Raw genomic sequence first — 16,032 nt, 5'->3', positions numbered from 1 at the left:
CGAGTAGCCGGCGGGCCAGCGGGGATCCGCGCCGAGGGGCCCGTGCTGCGGAGAGGCGGCGGAGGAGCGCGGTTCCCAATAGTAGCGGCAGAAATGCGATAAAAACAGCACAGCTCGTTTGCGCTCACCAAACCGCTGCCTCCCTCTCTGTATGGCTGACTGGAGAAAACCAACGCTGTTTTAAAAGCGTGGCTTTTCACGGGCGTTGGGCTAAGGCTACTTAGATTTCTTTTCAAAGACAATATAATTGAGGGATGATCTCAGAAGAACCGTAATTTGGGATACAGATTATAAGCAAAATGCGGACATAGAGTCATCTACTTTGATGCATTAGCTGTGTAGGTGGTATCTTCATTTACTGTCTGTAATGTGATAGTACGGAAAGGACCAAACCAAGGACCCAAAAAAAGTGTTTAGCCATGTCTGGTTTTTGACATCCTAACAACAGTGTAGCCAATACTTCCCATAATAAAAATATGAACAAAATGCATTCACCTGGAGGTAAAGAGGGAAACAGCCCGGAGAAATTCAGTTTCCAGCTTTCCTCCTCTGTTGGTCTGTCTTGTACACTCCAGAACAAGCTGAATTCTGGCATGCAAGGGGGGATATTTCAGTGAATTGACCTATAACTGGTTTTTTTAGTGTTTAGTCTCAAAATTCAGAACTTAATGTGACTTCTGTTTCTCTTTTAATTACCGAGTCAACCATAGGAAGTTCGTTATGGAAGTCACAGTCACAGTGCTCTACTTCTGCTAATTCTGCGCAGCGTGGCCTCACATCACAGCCCCCTCAGAGAGATTACCGAGATGAATCCTGGATGATTCCTATTCCATGCTGAGAAGTTGGCTGACTCCATTCCCACTATTGGGGGCTAAAAATCCCATTCTTAAAAAGAGCTTGTTCAGTATTGTGAAGGTGTTATTATGTTGAAGAATGCTTTTTGTTTATTTGTGAATAAATTTTCTATATATTACAACCTTTCTAGTTGGAGCTGCTCATTATTATCAGCTGAAACATATTATGTCTACGTGTTATCATTTATACATTAAACCACATATTAATGGCATGTGTGACTGATTAGAATAATGAGTACTAATTGGGAAAATTTTCACAGAAGTAATGACTTGTACAGATATTTGGAAACCTTTCAAAGTTCATTAATATGTTACCAGAATGCATATGAACAAGAGAAATGCTACACATCACTTCCAAAGATGTTAATGAATATCCTTCTGCACTACTGATCAGTAAAAATAACTATTGTCACCCTTCTGGAAAAACTCTGAGATGAAAGATCAGTGGAACCAAAGAATAAGAAAATCAGACAAAAAGATATGTTGTCTGGCCACTTTTGGAATCATCTGTCTTCTCTAGCACTCTGGTAATGATCCTTCAGCAGCAGCTTCTCTGGCCTCTGCATCTCTCTGGCTGGACACAGATCTGCCCTCAGCTGCAAAATTGAGAAAAAAAAAGATAACTGAATTTCACTCAGGTAAATAAATTGTGTTCCTCCTGCCAGAATTAAAGAACAGTTAATACTGCGTTGATTGAATAATTATTACAGCTTATAGCATAATGTCTTTGAGAGAAGCTTGAGTTGCCAAGCTGTTGCTCTGTCTAAACAGTTCCTACAACTTAGCTTGGGCTTTGGCTGGAATCCCCTGAAGATGCCATGATAAGTCCCTATGGCCAGTTTGATTTCTTACAACTTTTTGGGCAGAAGTGTAGCCCAGAGAACACTGAACTCTCTTTCCTGCATTACAAGACATCTGGCATCAGCTTCCCAAAGTACTAAAGGAAACAGCCGTCTTTCACAGAATCATTCAGGTTGGAAAAGACCCTTGGGATCATCGAGTTCAACCATCAGCCCTACTCTGCAAAGTTCTCCCCTACACCATATCCCCCAACATCACATCCAAACAACCCTTAAACACACCCAGGGATGGTGACTCCACCACCTCCCTGGGCAGCCTATTCCACTGTCTGACCACTCTTTCTGTGAAAAATTTTTTCCTAATGTCCAGTCTAAATCTCCCCTGTTGGAGTTTAAAGCCATTCCCCCTTGTTCTGTCACTAATCACCTGTGAGAAGAGACCAGCACCAACCTCTCTACAATGTCCTTTCAGGTAGTTGTAGAGAGTGATGAGGTCTCCCCTCAGCCTTCTCCTCCTCAAACTGAACAGTCCCAGCTCCTTCAATCACTCCTCATAGGATTTGTTCTCCAGCCCCTTCACCAGCTTTGTTGCCCTCCTCTGCACTCGCTCCAGCACCTCGATATCTCTCTCGTATTGAGGTGCCCAAAACTGGACACAATACTCCAGGTGTGGCCTCACCAGTGCAGAGTACAGGGGGACTATCACCTCCCTACTTCTGCTGGTCACACTGTTTCTAATACAAGCCAGGATGCCGTTGGCTTTCTTGGCCACCTGGGCACACTGCTGGCTCATGTTCAGCTGCTTGTCAGTTAGAACCCCCAGATCCTTCTCTTCCAGTCAGCTCTCCAGCCACACCTCCCCAAGCCTGTAGCGATGCATGGGGTTGTTGTGGCCCAAGTGCAGGACCTGGCTCTTGGCCTTGTTGAAGCTCATCCCATTGACGTTGGCCCACCGATCCAATCTATCCAAGTCTCTCTGTAGACCCTCCCTGTCTTCATGCAGATCGACACTCCCACTGAACTTGGTATCATCTGCAAACTTACTGATCATACACTCTATGTCCTTATCAAGATCATCAATAAAGATGTTGCACAGAAATGGTCCCAACACCAAGCCCTGAGGAACACCACTTGTGACCGGCCACCAGCTGGATTTACCTCCATTGACCACCACTCTCTGGGACCCTCCATCCAGCCAGTGCTTGGTCCAGCAGACCGTTCGCTCATCCAGGCCATGGACTGATTGCTCTGGAGCATCAGGGGCAAGGCGCTTGCTGATCAGGAGCTTTTCCCTATCTTTTGTCAGTCTCCGTCTGAAGCTGAGCTAGACCAAGTGCCACAAAGAGAGCTATAAGGAGTGGTTTGAATTTCCCTGCTCAACTCTGCAGTACAGGCCAAGGTAGGAGGAAAATCCCTGGGTATGGTATGCACAGGGAGTATGTACGGCAGGCGTACTGAGGCTGCTGAGCAACGCCAGGTCACTGTGGTGGTGGCATACACAGGAGGAGGAGCAGACAATCTGGAGCCAGGAGAGTAACATGCCAATCTTACCAAGTTCTGAATATGAACTCCTGTGAAGGATATAACTGTCCAGGCACTTTCCAACAGTGTTTCAATGGGAACAATCTGAGCATCCCTTTTGTCCCATGTTTAAAGGATGAGGCAAATGAGGAAGGGGCTGCCCTTGTGAAAATGTCACTGAACTTCTGCCATGCTTCTTAAAGGTAGGAGAGAAGCAACCACAGAAAAAAACCCAGCATTTGTGTAAGTGAAGAATGATATAGCCACTAAGATGTTGACTTTGCAAAGCACCCTGACAAAGTATCACCATTGACTGAACTGAAGGAGTGCTGGCAGACAGGAACAGGTCCATGGAGCATCTCTTCTTTCTCCTGAGTGCCTTAGGTTGACTATAAATCAAAGATTTTCTTCAGGATGGAGGAAAATGGTCATCAGGATCCATCACAGCGTAGGCTCAGCTGTGTCACTGAGAACCTGTTTGAAAGTCCTTACCTAATACCTCCTGTGACTGCTCTGAAGAGAGTGGCCAGAACCATGTAACTTGTGAAGTGTCACAGTCCTAAGAACTTCATGATTTAATGGGACTAGAAGAGGCTGAAAAAAGGAAGAACAGCCAACTGCTGCCTGCAGTTGCTCCTGTGATTAAAATAATTTTCATGCAAACAACACAACGTAAATGGTTTCAAAATACCAGATATTCTAACAATTAGATCTTTCCTAGACACTCTCCCAGAAACTGAATTTCCAAGAAAGAATTAGAAAACCAACAGTATTTCATGAGAAGCCATAGATACTGGGTTGGAGAAAAGTTATATTTGTTTGACCACAGATCAAAAACCAGATAAAACGGAGTCATACCGGATGGAGTCTGTTTCCTTTCTTTTCTCCAGCTGTTACTAAACCCAACTGAAGCTAACAAAATAAAAAACAAAAGTTAAAAACCAGCCAATGAAACAAGTAAATTTGCTGACTTTTTACTCTCTTTCTGGGAACTTCAAATACTTGAAACTTTGTGGAACCATTACTAAATTCAAATTAATGCTAGAATTTCAGAATGGGGTACTTAAAGCATCCCTCTTCACCTATACTTCCTGAAGCAAAAAGCTTCAGATGAATAATTAATATTGTCATTTGGGCTCAGTATGGGTGCTGCAGCACAGGCTTTCATCCCACTATGAACTAAATAGCATGTGCTTGTTAACTGTGTTATTTCTTTAGCCATAGCACCATAGCAGTAAACTGCTTTATTTAACTTGCAGATAGGAAGAAAAATTAGCAAAATTATCACAATGGTGCTCATCAGTATTTTCTGGTAAGTTTTGAATTTTATGCTATGAGGGTTTTTTAAAGGGCTTAGTCCAACTTTGAGAGAACCAGTCGGTGTGTGTGGTAGTTAAATAACATAATTTCTTCTCAAAGCATGCCAGTCCATGAACATGCCTGCTCTCTGAAATAAAAAAACCCACAAACAACAACAAAATGACTGTAAAGCTTCAAAATCACTCATGGCTGCAAGTCAGCCACAACACAGGACATCTTTGGACCATGTCATGCTGTTCAAATTGTATTTCATGGAGCTAATGCTGTGTTGGGTAGAAAAGTAGACTGTAGAGACAGTCTTATTGGTCAGTCAGAAAGACCAGGAATCAGTCTGCAACCCTCTGGAGAACTTTTAGGCCCACGGGCCTTCTGCTGGCACAGCAGATGTTACTACTACAGATTGCTCTCTAAGCACAATATAACTACAACAAAAGAGAAATCCTGAAAGAAATTTAATGAAGTTTGAATTTCAACTCAGTCTAAGGTCACAGACAAGATCATTCCCAAGTCAAAACAGCATGTGATTTCTGTAATTGTCAATAAACATGGCATTTTGATAAATTATATATTTGATGCTACTTTTCTGGCTGATGAAAGAGGTTTATCTAACATATCTGTTACATATTTTTTGGTTGTCATTTGGCTGTAAGCTGCAAGGAAGGCTATTTGTTGCACCTTGTAAGGTATTTCTTTGTCACAGTTTTCACACTGAAGAGTGTCACCACTGGAAGGAAATCCAAGGAAGAAAATGTAGGGAAGAAAGTAGAAGGAAGAAAGGAGAAACAAGTATGGAATACTGGCAGATAGTTGTTTTGTCCTCTTCTGGTGGGTGCTTAACAAGGTGTGAGCAAGGCTTTGCACTTGCTGTCATGTGCAGCCACCCGCCATAGGAATAGGGGCACTGCAAACATAAGAGATGTGACAAGCAGTTAATGGTTTGATGTAGGCATATTTTCTCTCTTTTTGTCAGTGCCCACATACCAATTTGTCAGATTCAATGTGTTTCAGTTAACACCTGAAATACAGATAGCAGCGACAAGTTAGAAGCCAGCAATGTCTTGCATTTTCAATGCCTCACATAAGTTTAGCACTAACTGTTAGCACAAGTAATTATTTGTGGTTCTTCAGGTAACAGATGTGTTTGCTGTGTTACAGAATAAAAGGCACATTTATTAAGGCTGGTGTAAGCTGATGAGATCTGCCAAAGAGCTAACAAAAGTCTGAAGTCATAGACTACTTGGCCTTACATATGTTATCTTAGAAATTTCACAGGCATCATAAAAAGATGTTTCCTAGGGAAACTTTCAATATAGCATACAATTTTGCACATGCTGAAACAACATGAGAGATTACCAGTTAACTGTTATCAATAAGGATTTTTTAAAAATCCAGTTATCTACAGCTATGGTTTGTGCAGGGGGGTTTTATCAATGTGTATAAATACCTGAAGGGAGGAAGCAAAGGGGATGGAGCCAGGCTCTTTTCAGAGGTGCCCAGTGACAGGACAAGAGGAAACAGGCACGAACTGAAACACAGGAGGTTCCAGGTGAACATTAGGAAATACCTTTTTACTGTGAGGGTGACTGAGCACTGGTACAGGTTGCTCGGGGAGGTTGTGGAGTCTCCATCCTTGGACATATGCAAAAGCTGTCTGGACACGATTCTGGGCAACTGGCTCTTAGTGGCCCTGCTTGAGCAGGGGGGTTGGGCCAAATGAGATCCAGAGGTCTCCTCCAACCTCAACCGTTCTGTGATTCTGTGATACATGGGATGTTGTACGTTCTAGCAAGGAACCTAAATTTTTCATTGCTGACTTTTGCATTACTGTGATACAGCTGTACAGAAAATGTGTGAAAAGCTAACAGAAAGTGAATGTCACAGTCAGTGGTATTTTCTTGTTATATATGCAGATATTACATTTAAACTTTTCTACCCAGTTCCCCCACTTTCTCTGTGCTTTTAGTGCATAACCATTCTCCATTTACTGCCAATTGGGACACAGCAATTGATATTTATGGTACCTACAGAAAGAAAGAAAAGGACTATAAATTATAGTGTATTACAGCTAACGAGTTAAAGTTAGCTGTAGGTTCTCACAGCTTAAAGCGCACACATGTCCTACCTTTGTACAGTCTGAAAATTCCAAGGTATTTTATTAGTTTCCACTTTCATCACTAGCTTGAAATACCAGTGGGAGGCAGGAGAGAAAGCTTTGATTCTATAGCACAGATTGACTGGAAAATTGCAGCGCACATTGCACATTTCAAAAAGCACATATAGCCCTCAGAAGGGGATGTTGTCTTAAGTAAAGCACTGTTCTTGTAACCTGATGAGAGGCAGGGGGGGAAACAGGGGAAGAGAAGGAAGGATGTAGTGGATATTGAATTCCTGGCTTGAATTTTAGTATTTATTCTCCACTTCTGTTGTCTACCAGCTAACCCAAGGATTGTCAGGCTATTTTATATTTCCTCTTGGAAATTTCTTCTCCATTGTTTATTGTAAGCCTCTTGTTCACAACTGAAAGTCTTGTCTAATTTCCACTGTTTAGCATAAACTCCTGACCTCTGGCAGGCAGGCAGATCTCAGATCCTGTGGCAGCTGAACCACTAAAACGTGCTTTTTCTGTTTTGTTCTAGACAGCATCCAGTTCAAGGACAAATTAACTTACGTTTGTTCAACAGATAGGACAAAGTTAGAGCTAATGCCAGTTCTTTTCAAGTATATTTTGGATTGTTGCCCTTCTCTTAGATGTTGCTTCACTTTTAAAGCTCAAAAATGCAAGTTTAAGTGAAAAATAAAAATAGTCTGACTAATAAACACATGATCTTGAACTCACCCTTTATGCAAATGATTCAAATTATTCTGTGACAAAAGTGAAGTATTTAATGCTTTGGTTTCACAGAATTAAAAAGTAATATGCACAGATTATTTTGGCCCAATTCCTTTATGAGTGGGGTACACTATTTTTATCTATGTTCTTCAGGTCTGTTGTAATTGTAATTAAATTTTCTTCCCTTATTAGGTAAATTTCTGAATACCTAGGTAGACTTACTAAGCCTACAACTTGATTTGGACAACACAGTTCTGTCTGTTACAGAAATGGGATTGAGAGTGATTCTGACAGTTCTCTCGCCCTAAATTATGGAAAGGTTTCCTTAACCAGTATTAGTTATCCAGAGTAGAAGTAAAGAAATCTAAAGTGGTTGCAGCATAAATATACTGGATAGATATTTGCCTTAACACCAATAAGTTATGAGGATTATGACAAGTTTCCCAAAAATGTTAAGCTTCTAAATCCAACTTTAGACTTTTAAGTAAGCTGTTTCTCAAAAGTGCTGAACCTGCAGCAGTTCCCATTGAATGCTCAGGCTTGTAAATGCATGACTGAGAGGCATGATGGCAATATCAAAGGGGAAAGGCGGTTGCTTTAAAAAAACTGGCATAGTATGCTTTTGTAATATACAGCTACACTCCACAGTTTACACCACCAAAGTTGAAATATTTGTTTTACAGCCAGCAAAACTGAGCTCACATGCAAAAGATTTATCTGATGTCCCATTGATTGAGGAAACAGTATCTAAAATATGGAAAGTTAGTAGCTTCACATTTGTGCTAGAAAGCTGCTCTAAGAAGAAGGTAATACTAAATGCCCTACCTTGCTTTTCCTAAATAAATAAAAAAAGCTGCAATTAAGAAGCTGATTTAAAAGAGTTAGACTCTTACTAATGTAGAGTATTTATTCTTGGTAGAAGAGATAAAGCATATCCTACTGAAACCATACAAGCACTCAATGAAAGATGATACTGAGAAATTTGTATAGCAGGTCTTAAGATGGCTTCAAACAACTTGGAGATTGAACTGCAGCTGCATTTTTGAACTTCAAAAAGTTTTAGTTAAAATGTAACAGAATAGTTAAAAAAACTAACTAGGTTCTTCAAAAGCTTTTATTATTTCTAGTCATGTCATGATTTAATAGGAAAAGGATGCCCTCTCTTGGTCATAGCAGAAATAATTACAGAGATACTGCTGTAATAGTTGAGATAGAACTGCATTCTCCATGTCCTGTCTTGTAAAAAATCCCCATGTTTCTGCCAGGTAGCAATTGTTTCATAATTTAGTGTAGTTTTCCTGTAATTTGAGGGCAGGAGTTTCCTCTACTTGTCTTTAAAATTGTGCAATAGAAAACAAATGTCAGTGAATAAAAAATATCTTGACTGTTCCTTATGCTGTTACAATATTCCTGTTTCCATGACGTTCTATTATCAAGGAATGAAAAGAAATACTGAGAACATAACAGGACCTCCATGCATTTGGAAAACTACCATCTTTCCTATATCCCATTTTGCTTAAAACTTTAAGCTGAAGTTGTATTCAACTAAATTTTACTGTCTGAAGTCCTATTGTTAACATATAGAAAACTTAAGTAAATTAACACAGTAATAATCTTTAGTAAAGACTCTGAAACTTCGCTATGGGTCTAGGGGTTTTGTTTTGCTTTCTACCTTTCGTGACCAAATTGTTGAAAGGAATTAATGTTGCCACCTCTGAGAACAATTTGGTTCTGTAGTCATTCCTGTATTAATCAATTTTTCTGGTGTCATGTACTTGCTCGGTAAATGCAAATATCTCACTAGGTATTTGGCTCGATGCCTTCACTGCTTTAGAAATTGTTTGGAGATTTGCTTTCTGATTAGCATAATTATGCTCATTTTTATTCCTGGTTTACTTGCCAAATACTCAGACTCAAAGCTACTTCCTGCTTGTTCATATTTTGTGGGTGATAGGCTAGTCATAGGATGCATGTTTTTCACGGCAAGATTGAAATGATACATGATCAAAAGAAGTAGTATTATAATGTCTTGCAATTCTACCCCATGTCCCAGAATGGGAATGCATTGAAAAAGTTTAAGTGTGTTTGATTTAAACTATAGTTTCTTTCTTATATAACAACAAAAGCTTCATAACATCACAAACAGTAATTAACTCTTTGCAAATAACGCTATAAGCAATTCATAATAATTGCCTCCTCTAGCATAATTATCTGATACCAGTAAGAGATATGTCTGCCTTGTCTAGGGATGTATGATCACCATACAATTAGATCTATATTAGGAATTGATAGTTCATAGTGTAATGCTTCGGATCATATGGTAACCAAACCTTAAAAAAAAGACTAACAAAATAATAAAAAAAGAAGTTTACAAAAGCTTTACTCTTGAGGAAGGAAAGCACTTCATAGGCAAAAAATGTACTTGCAGATAGAGATGGGTAACAGGAAAAGAAGAAGCCCAAGTCAAATTCCTAAGAAGTTTGTTTGAAACTTCTTAGGAAAATATGACATGGTACAAAACCAGCACTGCAGAAACCCTTCAGTACAGGCTCTGCAAAGGGAGCAATATTATTGATTCTGAAGGACTATCTTTCCATTCCTAGTTGTGTTAAAATCAGATTTGTCCTTAGAATATCTGTTTGGGACTGAAGCAGCATTAACTTTCCATTTAGCATATGAATCACTCTGAAAAAAGGGAAAAGGTTTATTAAAGTGAGAAGGCTGTTAGTAAGGAAGTAAGGAAGAGACAGAACCACAGTATTAAGTAACAGAAAAACAAGTTAAGTAATATATAGTTTACACTTCTGGACCCAAATTTAAAGCTTTCATTTGTCCACAAACAAGCGCCAGATAACCCAGGACAGCTCTATTTGAGGAGGCATTTATTGCCACTTCTGTAGTCAGCAAAGAGGCCAGGATGGCTTGGTGGCTCTACAGTATGTTTGCTCTGTTGACATGGAAGAGCCCAAATCTGATGACATGTAGACAGGCCACAACTGCCATTCAAACCCTCTTTGGTGAATGAACTATAGGTATTGTGCACCAATGACAAAGAGAGAGAACAAAGTTTCTGTAGGTGCCAGCTGATGACTATATTGGATTATGAAGCTTTAACACTGCATTCTGAAACCTGTTCTTTATTACAGCACTCTACTGTTACTTTATTGTACATACTGCTGGTGTATTTTAATACAATATTAATGTAGAGAAAATTGTACAATTTCCTCTATAGATGGAAATATTTGCTGGAACAAAGTCTTCCTGACAAAAACGCCATTAAAGAATTCTCAAGCAATTCAGTGTCAGTAAGATGAGATGATGCTTTTCTATTTAAAGACTTGCTTTAAAGCAATAATCTGTTTTATAAATTAAAAGGTTAGTAAGTATGAAGTAAACTGGAAGAATAAATCCCATATATAGCAAATACACATGGGCTCATCATCAGTGTGGGCAAGCACGAAGCATGCCATGCAGGCACAGACAACCATTCACATCTTTCTTTTCATGAAGCAGCAGTATGTGAGCTCAGTCACACACCAGATAAACTGTTAGCAAGAAGACTTACTGAACACACTATTCTAAATTCTTAGCTGAAATGATTAACTACAGCATTCAGCTCATGCTCTAAAACCAATGCAGATAAATACACAGACACAAGTCACTCAGTTCCCCATGCTACAAACTTTGAATCATGCAATAGCTGCAGTTTTCTTAGTACATCCCAAAACGTGTGGCACATACATTTTGGATATTTACTTTTTAAACACACAGCCTCTGATTTTCTTCCCTTCCCTATATTGTGTGAGGAACTTCTACTACTGTTAGCATACATTGCAAACATTGTTAACAAACATTGCAGCAAATTTAAACTCTAGACAGTACAACACAGTACTGAAGAGGTAAAAAATAATCACATAACCCACTGCTGAGTATAAAGGTGTAGTACTTTTTCATAAAGTGCTGTAGGACAGGACAGACAAGGAAATAAAGCAGCATAGTAAGTTTGCAGCACAGCTAACGTTTTGTAGTTGCCTAGATAGATAGATAGATAAAGAGTCATCACTACATACAAGTTTCATCTACAGTACTCCAGGCTGTAATTAGAGTTTTGACTTTCAGGACTTCTGAGCAATTTTAAATCTTAGTACAATATTGCAGGTTATCATATTTCTCATTTCATAAAACTTGTATCATCATAGCTATTATAAGTCTTTCATAATCAGTCTTAATATCAGTAACTTCACTGAAAAAATATAAATAGGACAAGCAGCATTTTTCTGTGGGAGCAAGTCTTTAGGAAAAAATTGCAGAAGTTACCACAACTTTTTAAAGGGTAAACCCCTTTCTGCTCAGTATTTCAGAAAACATGTTCACCTAATTCTGATCATTTGTTTATGGGTGTGCTACACTATAATTGAGTGACTTAAGAGAGTTCCTTGAATTACTACCTATTTTATGAAAAAATAGCAATTTTTAATCTTATAGCTGTGGAGAATAAGATAGCAACCACTGACAATTAAACCAATTTAAAACCAATGCAGTTACTCAGATTTGGTTTCTATGCCACTGAAAAAAAAATTTGCTCTCTCCATTCTCAAAAGCAAAAGGATCTTATATAAAAAGTAATGGAATAATGTGAAGAGTATCCGTAGTCCCACTTTTGTGTACTAAAAAGAAGGACCAACGTAACATTTTTGGATCACATTTTTCTGACAAAGAGGTGGAGATTTTTCTTGATTGGTCCCTTTTCTATGTAAGGCAACAATTTACGTTCAAGACAATACTCAATCTTAGCATTAGCTGACAGCCACCACACTTCTGAAGATACCTGAAATATCTTCATTTTGTTGTCTACTCATTACAATAAAATTTTAACTGGAGCTCTGGACAAGCTAATTTAATGTGGCACCTCTGATTCTTTTGGTTTAGAAGCTTATTCTGGTGTGAACCTGATGGCAATATTGAAGATAGCAAAGCATGTGTATTTGAAGTGCTGTGAGAATGACAATGACAATTAGCTAAGTTTGCAGGGTGGCGGTAGATAAGAGACGCATTCAAACATAAAATGGTTTCTTTCTTCCCTGACTCAGAAGTGACTCATTAGAGATTAAATTTTGCCTTATGTTGCCTATACTTCCAGGACCTAAATTTTACCAGCTAATTTCTAATGATGAAGTGACTTATTTTTAGCTGACAGAAGATCCCCAGAGAAACAGTGAGCCATGATTTCCATTTCACATTTACTGCAAGACTTAGGAGCTATGTAGGATCCTTCTGGGTTGCCGTGATGGCTTAGAGGTTCCCAGCAGGTCAGCCAGCACTGAGGCACCAAATACAATGTCAACAATGCTGTTAAACACATGAAGAAACTTTACTTGTCAAAGAAAAGAAGATGCGCTGACCATAGCACAAACAAGCAAACAAAAAAGCGCCTCTCTATCATTATTTGGGATATTCACAGGTATAGCCATTTGACCAGACAGACTAATATAAACCTACAAGAGTCAGAAAATAGAAAAAAGGGTTGGAAGAAAGAGAGTGGGACTGAGCGAGACAAAATTCCAGGTGTCAATAGGGCAGTTCTCCACAGAATTATTTACTATAGATAGATTTATCATCCACTGGTAGTATTACAGCCCTCTGAACACAGAAACAGTCAGCAATATCTGTATTATTACTTATCTGTACAACAGGGGGGGAGGAAACCACAACAATGCAAAAGGAGCAAAAATAATCCCTTTCCCCACCATATTCACCACCCTAAGTTAACCTGAAAACACTATTATCCCCTACCTGAAAAGGCTTGTAAGCTGCATGACAGGCAAGAATCACATGCCAACATTTCCTCAGCTGACAAAACCACAAGCTCTTGGCATGGCTGTATTGGAGCTGGTAACCTTCTCGGCTGCTAAAATAGATCTGTGTTCCTATTTTAAGGTGCAGAGCTCCTTGCTCTGCAATGCTCAGCTGAACTGATCTTGATATGTACCCTTATTTATGTGCTGTCTACCTTAGCAAGCAGCGGTGGACTTTGTGACTAGAAAGTGCATCAGTCAGATGTCCTGTGCAAGAGTCAGAGCTTTGTTGGGCTCTTTCAAAAGTTACAACCTAAACTGGTTAGTGATTTTATGAAGAGACAAACATGCAGTCACAATCTCACCTCCTTTGCTGAAGCAGAATGTCCTGCTTCAGAAAACCTCTGATTTCACTCAATAGTTCCCAAGTTTTGTTCTCATTCATTCTCATGGGTTTCCTCAAACACTGTAACGTTGTTTCCATGTCAGCTTGAGCAATGAGGACCACTGACAGTGTGCCAATTAATCATCTCTTGCTCCCCTTCCTATTACTCTGATGACATCGTTACTTTTTTCCAGCTCTGATACTATCAGTGGCCTCACAAGAAACAGCAAAATTTATCTGTATAATTTGTCTCCTAACAGCAAAATGCAATTCAAACTATTGCTTACTCTTCTGCTAGATTTCAGCTGCTTTTCAACTATAAATTGCATGAAAGGTGGAGTAAAAAGCTGGGTTGCTTTTAACCACAAATGTGAATCTATGGCAAATGCCAACTTCACTAGCATGTCTTAGACTCTAACTGCTACTCCAGTTACTCTGAGCTGCCCAAGGGGCCAGTCCTCCTCCTGCATCCCAGTCCTTCTGCATCCCAGCCCCCCTCTAGACCATAACCAGTCTTTTCATCCATGCAGGATGAAAGGCTGACAGGGAAGCAGCGTAAACTACCAACACTAAGTTTACAGAGTGTTACTACCTGGCAGTGTTTTCTCTTGACAGAATTTACACCCCTGTTGGACTCTAATTTTTCTCTCGAAAAAGGGTATTTCATATTTTAAAGGGAAAAAAAAAATCCTCTTGTCAGAATTCCTTGCAGTGGACAATTAAGTGAAGGATCTGACCTTATTCAGCAGCACTGTTTTGATTTTCCTTGCACTCTGTTGTTACTGTGACGTATGGACAAACACCACTGGAAAAAAATGCCTTTGCTTTTTTTCAGTCAAAATATTTTGAACTGAAGGAATGTGAAAATATTCAGCAGGACTTTCTTACTTTTACCATAGGCCCTCAATAGCTGAGATGAGATTACATTTCATAAACATCAGGTGGGAATACTGATTATGGTTTCTATTTGTAGTGTGCTATCACCAGAAGCAAATATTTGGAGATACAAGGCCTTTTGTTGACTTAACACTCTTGATGGATTCTATGGAATAATTTGGGTGTTTACTTTAGGAGGCTGAATAAAGGTCAAATGAATCCTTAAAAAAACCCTCTAGTACCATATACTACTTATATGTTCCCTGTGAAGTGATTTAAGAATCTAGGATTTTTACCTAACATAATTCTAGGTGATAATATTTCTCTGTAATATACATTATACATATGATAAAGAGATCTGTATCATATATCACACAGATATCATAGAGGGATATAATATATCTATCTAGGCACTGATACAACTCTAGGCAATGGCTAGGTTAAGTATTGTTCCTGCAATAATGACAATTAAGGATATGATTATTGCAGAGTAGTTTTTATTGTACATAGGGATTCACACAAAAAATTTCCTTTATAAGTCTGTTCTCATCTTAATGTATTAATAATATTTGCACTATTCTGAGATAATGCTTTGCAAGTCCAGGCTGGTTATGAAGCAATTTTACTTGCATGTTTTCATTCCTGCTCCCATTTCCATTAGAAAATAGTCTGGCAGGAAGAAACTGATTTGCTTCATATCAAAGCTGGGGTTTTCCTGAAAATAAAAAGCAAAAACACTTTATCATAAACATTTGACTTAACATAAAGTTAATTATTTCTTTGCAACTATTAATAAGGAAAAATGAATGATAAACTACGGAGGTGTTTCTTTTCTTCTGTCCCAGTATTCCAGCGTTTGCTATATTCTCTCAGAATACTGAAATGACATATTCTGGCAGTGTGCTAAATCATCAAACTGTGCAATGGTTTGAGACTTAGACACTGTTTTAAGTATAAAAAATCTACAAATAATCATTGAGGTAGCAGAAAAGAAAGACAATCTATATCCTTGTGATTAGAACAAAAGATACTGCTCTCTAGTTTCTGCTGCTCTGAAGGTTTGACTAGTTGTGTGAACCAGAACAGCATCCACAATTGAGAAAAAGAGCAGCCAACCTCAGCTTCCACAACCCTGTGATTAACAAAGCAGGACCTAGGGATTTAAGTCATTTCAGATCCAGAAGGAAATCAAATAACTTGTCCACATCCAGAAGGAAGGCCTACACACTGGGCTTTTTGCCTAAAAAGTGGCTTCTCCCTCTACAAACACGTGAACCTGATCCCACCTTTTGTAGTATGTTTTCTCTGTCATCATACTTCAAGAAGTTTGACTGCATTTAATAAATAGTTTGGGAATATCTGAAATCATATATTTTAATGAATTTAGTAGTCACCCCTGCCCTCGCCCCCATCAGCCTAGCCAAAAGAAACTGACTTGCTAAGACTTGATATGTTTGGGCATGTCCTCACCAAAAAAATCAGTTAAACTACAAGGTGTTTTTCATATTAATTTAATTATCACACACCTATTAAAATCCTGTAAAAGATATTGATCTCAAATCCTGTGGCAACAGGAGGTTATACAACAGAGTAACCAGGACAATCAACAAGACTGTGTGCTCCACACAAAACAGAAGATGAGCAGCTCCTT

At 39.0% G+C, this 16,032-nt stretch overlaps 1 long non-coding RNA gene across 1 annotated transcript; it reads right to left on the bottom strand.

The window, feature by feature from the left end:
- Positions 1–1,133: 1,133 nt before the first annotated feature.
- Positions 1,134–13,225, bottom strand: LOC141922692 (uncharacterized). Its single transcript, XR_012623055.1, has 2 exons — positions 13,119–13,225; positions 1,134–1,450 (listed from the first exon to the last, which is right to left on the bottom strand). It is a non-coding gene; the product is annotated as an uncharacterized LOC141922692 (long non-coding RNA).
- Between the last annotated feature and the right edge of the window lie 2,807 nt (positions 13,226–16,032).

This window comes from Strix aluco, chromosome 4 (assembly GCF_031877795.1).
Source record: "Strix aluco isolate bStrAlu1 chromosome 4, bStrAlu1.hap1, whole genome shotgun sequence".
Classification (NCBI taxonomy): Eukaryota; Metazoa; Chordata; class Aves; order Strigiformes; family Strigidae; genus Strix; species Strix aluco.
Note: the sequence above shows the minus strand (reverse complement) of the source record. Positions and strands in the feature narration are given on the sequence as shown.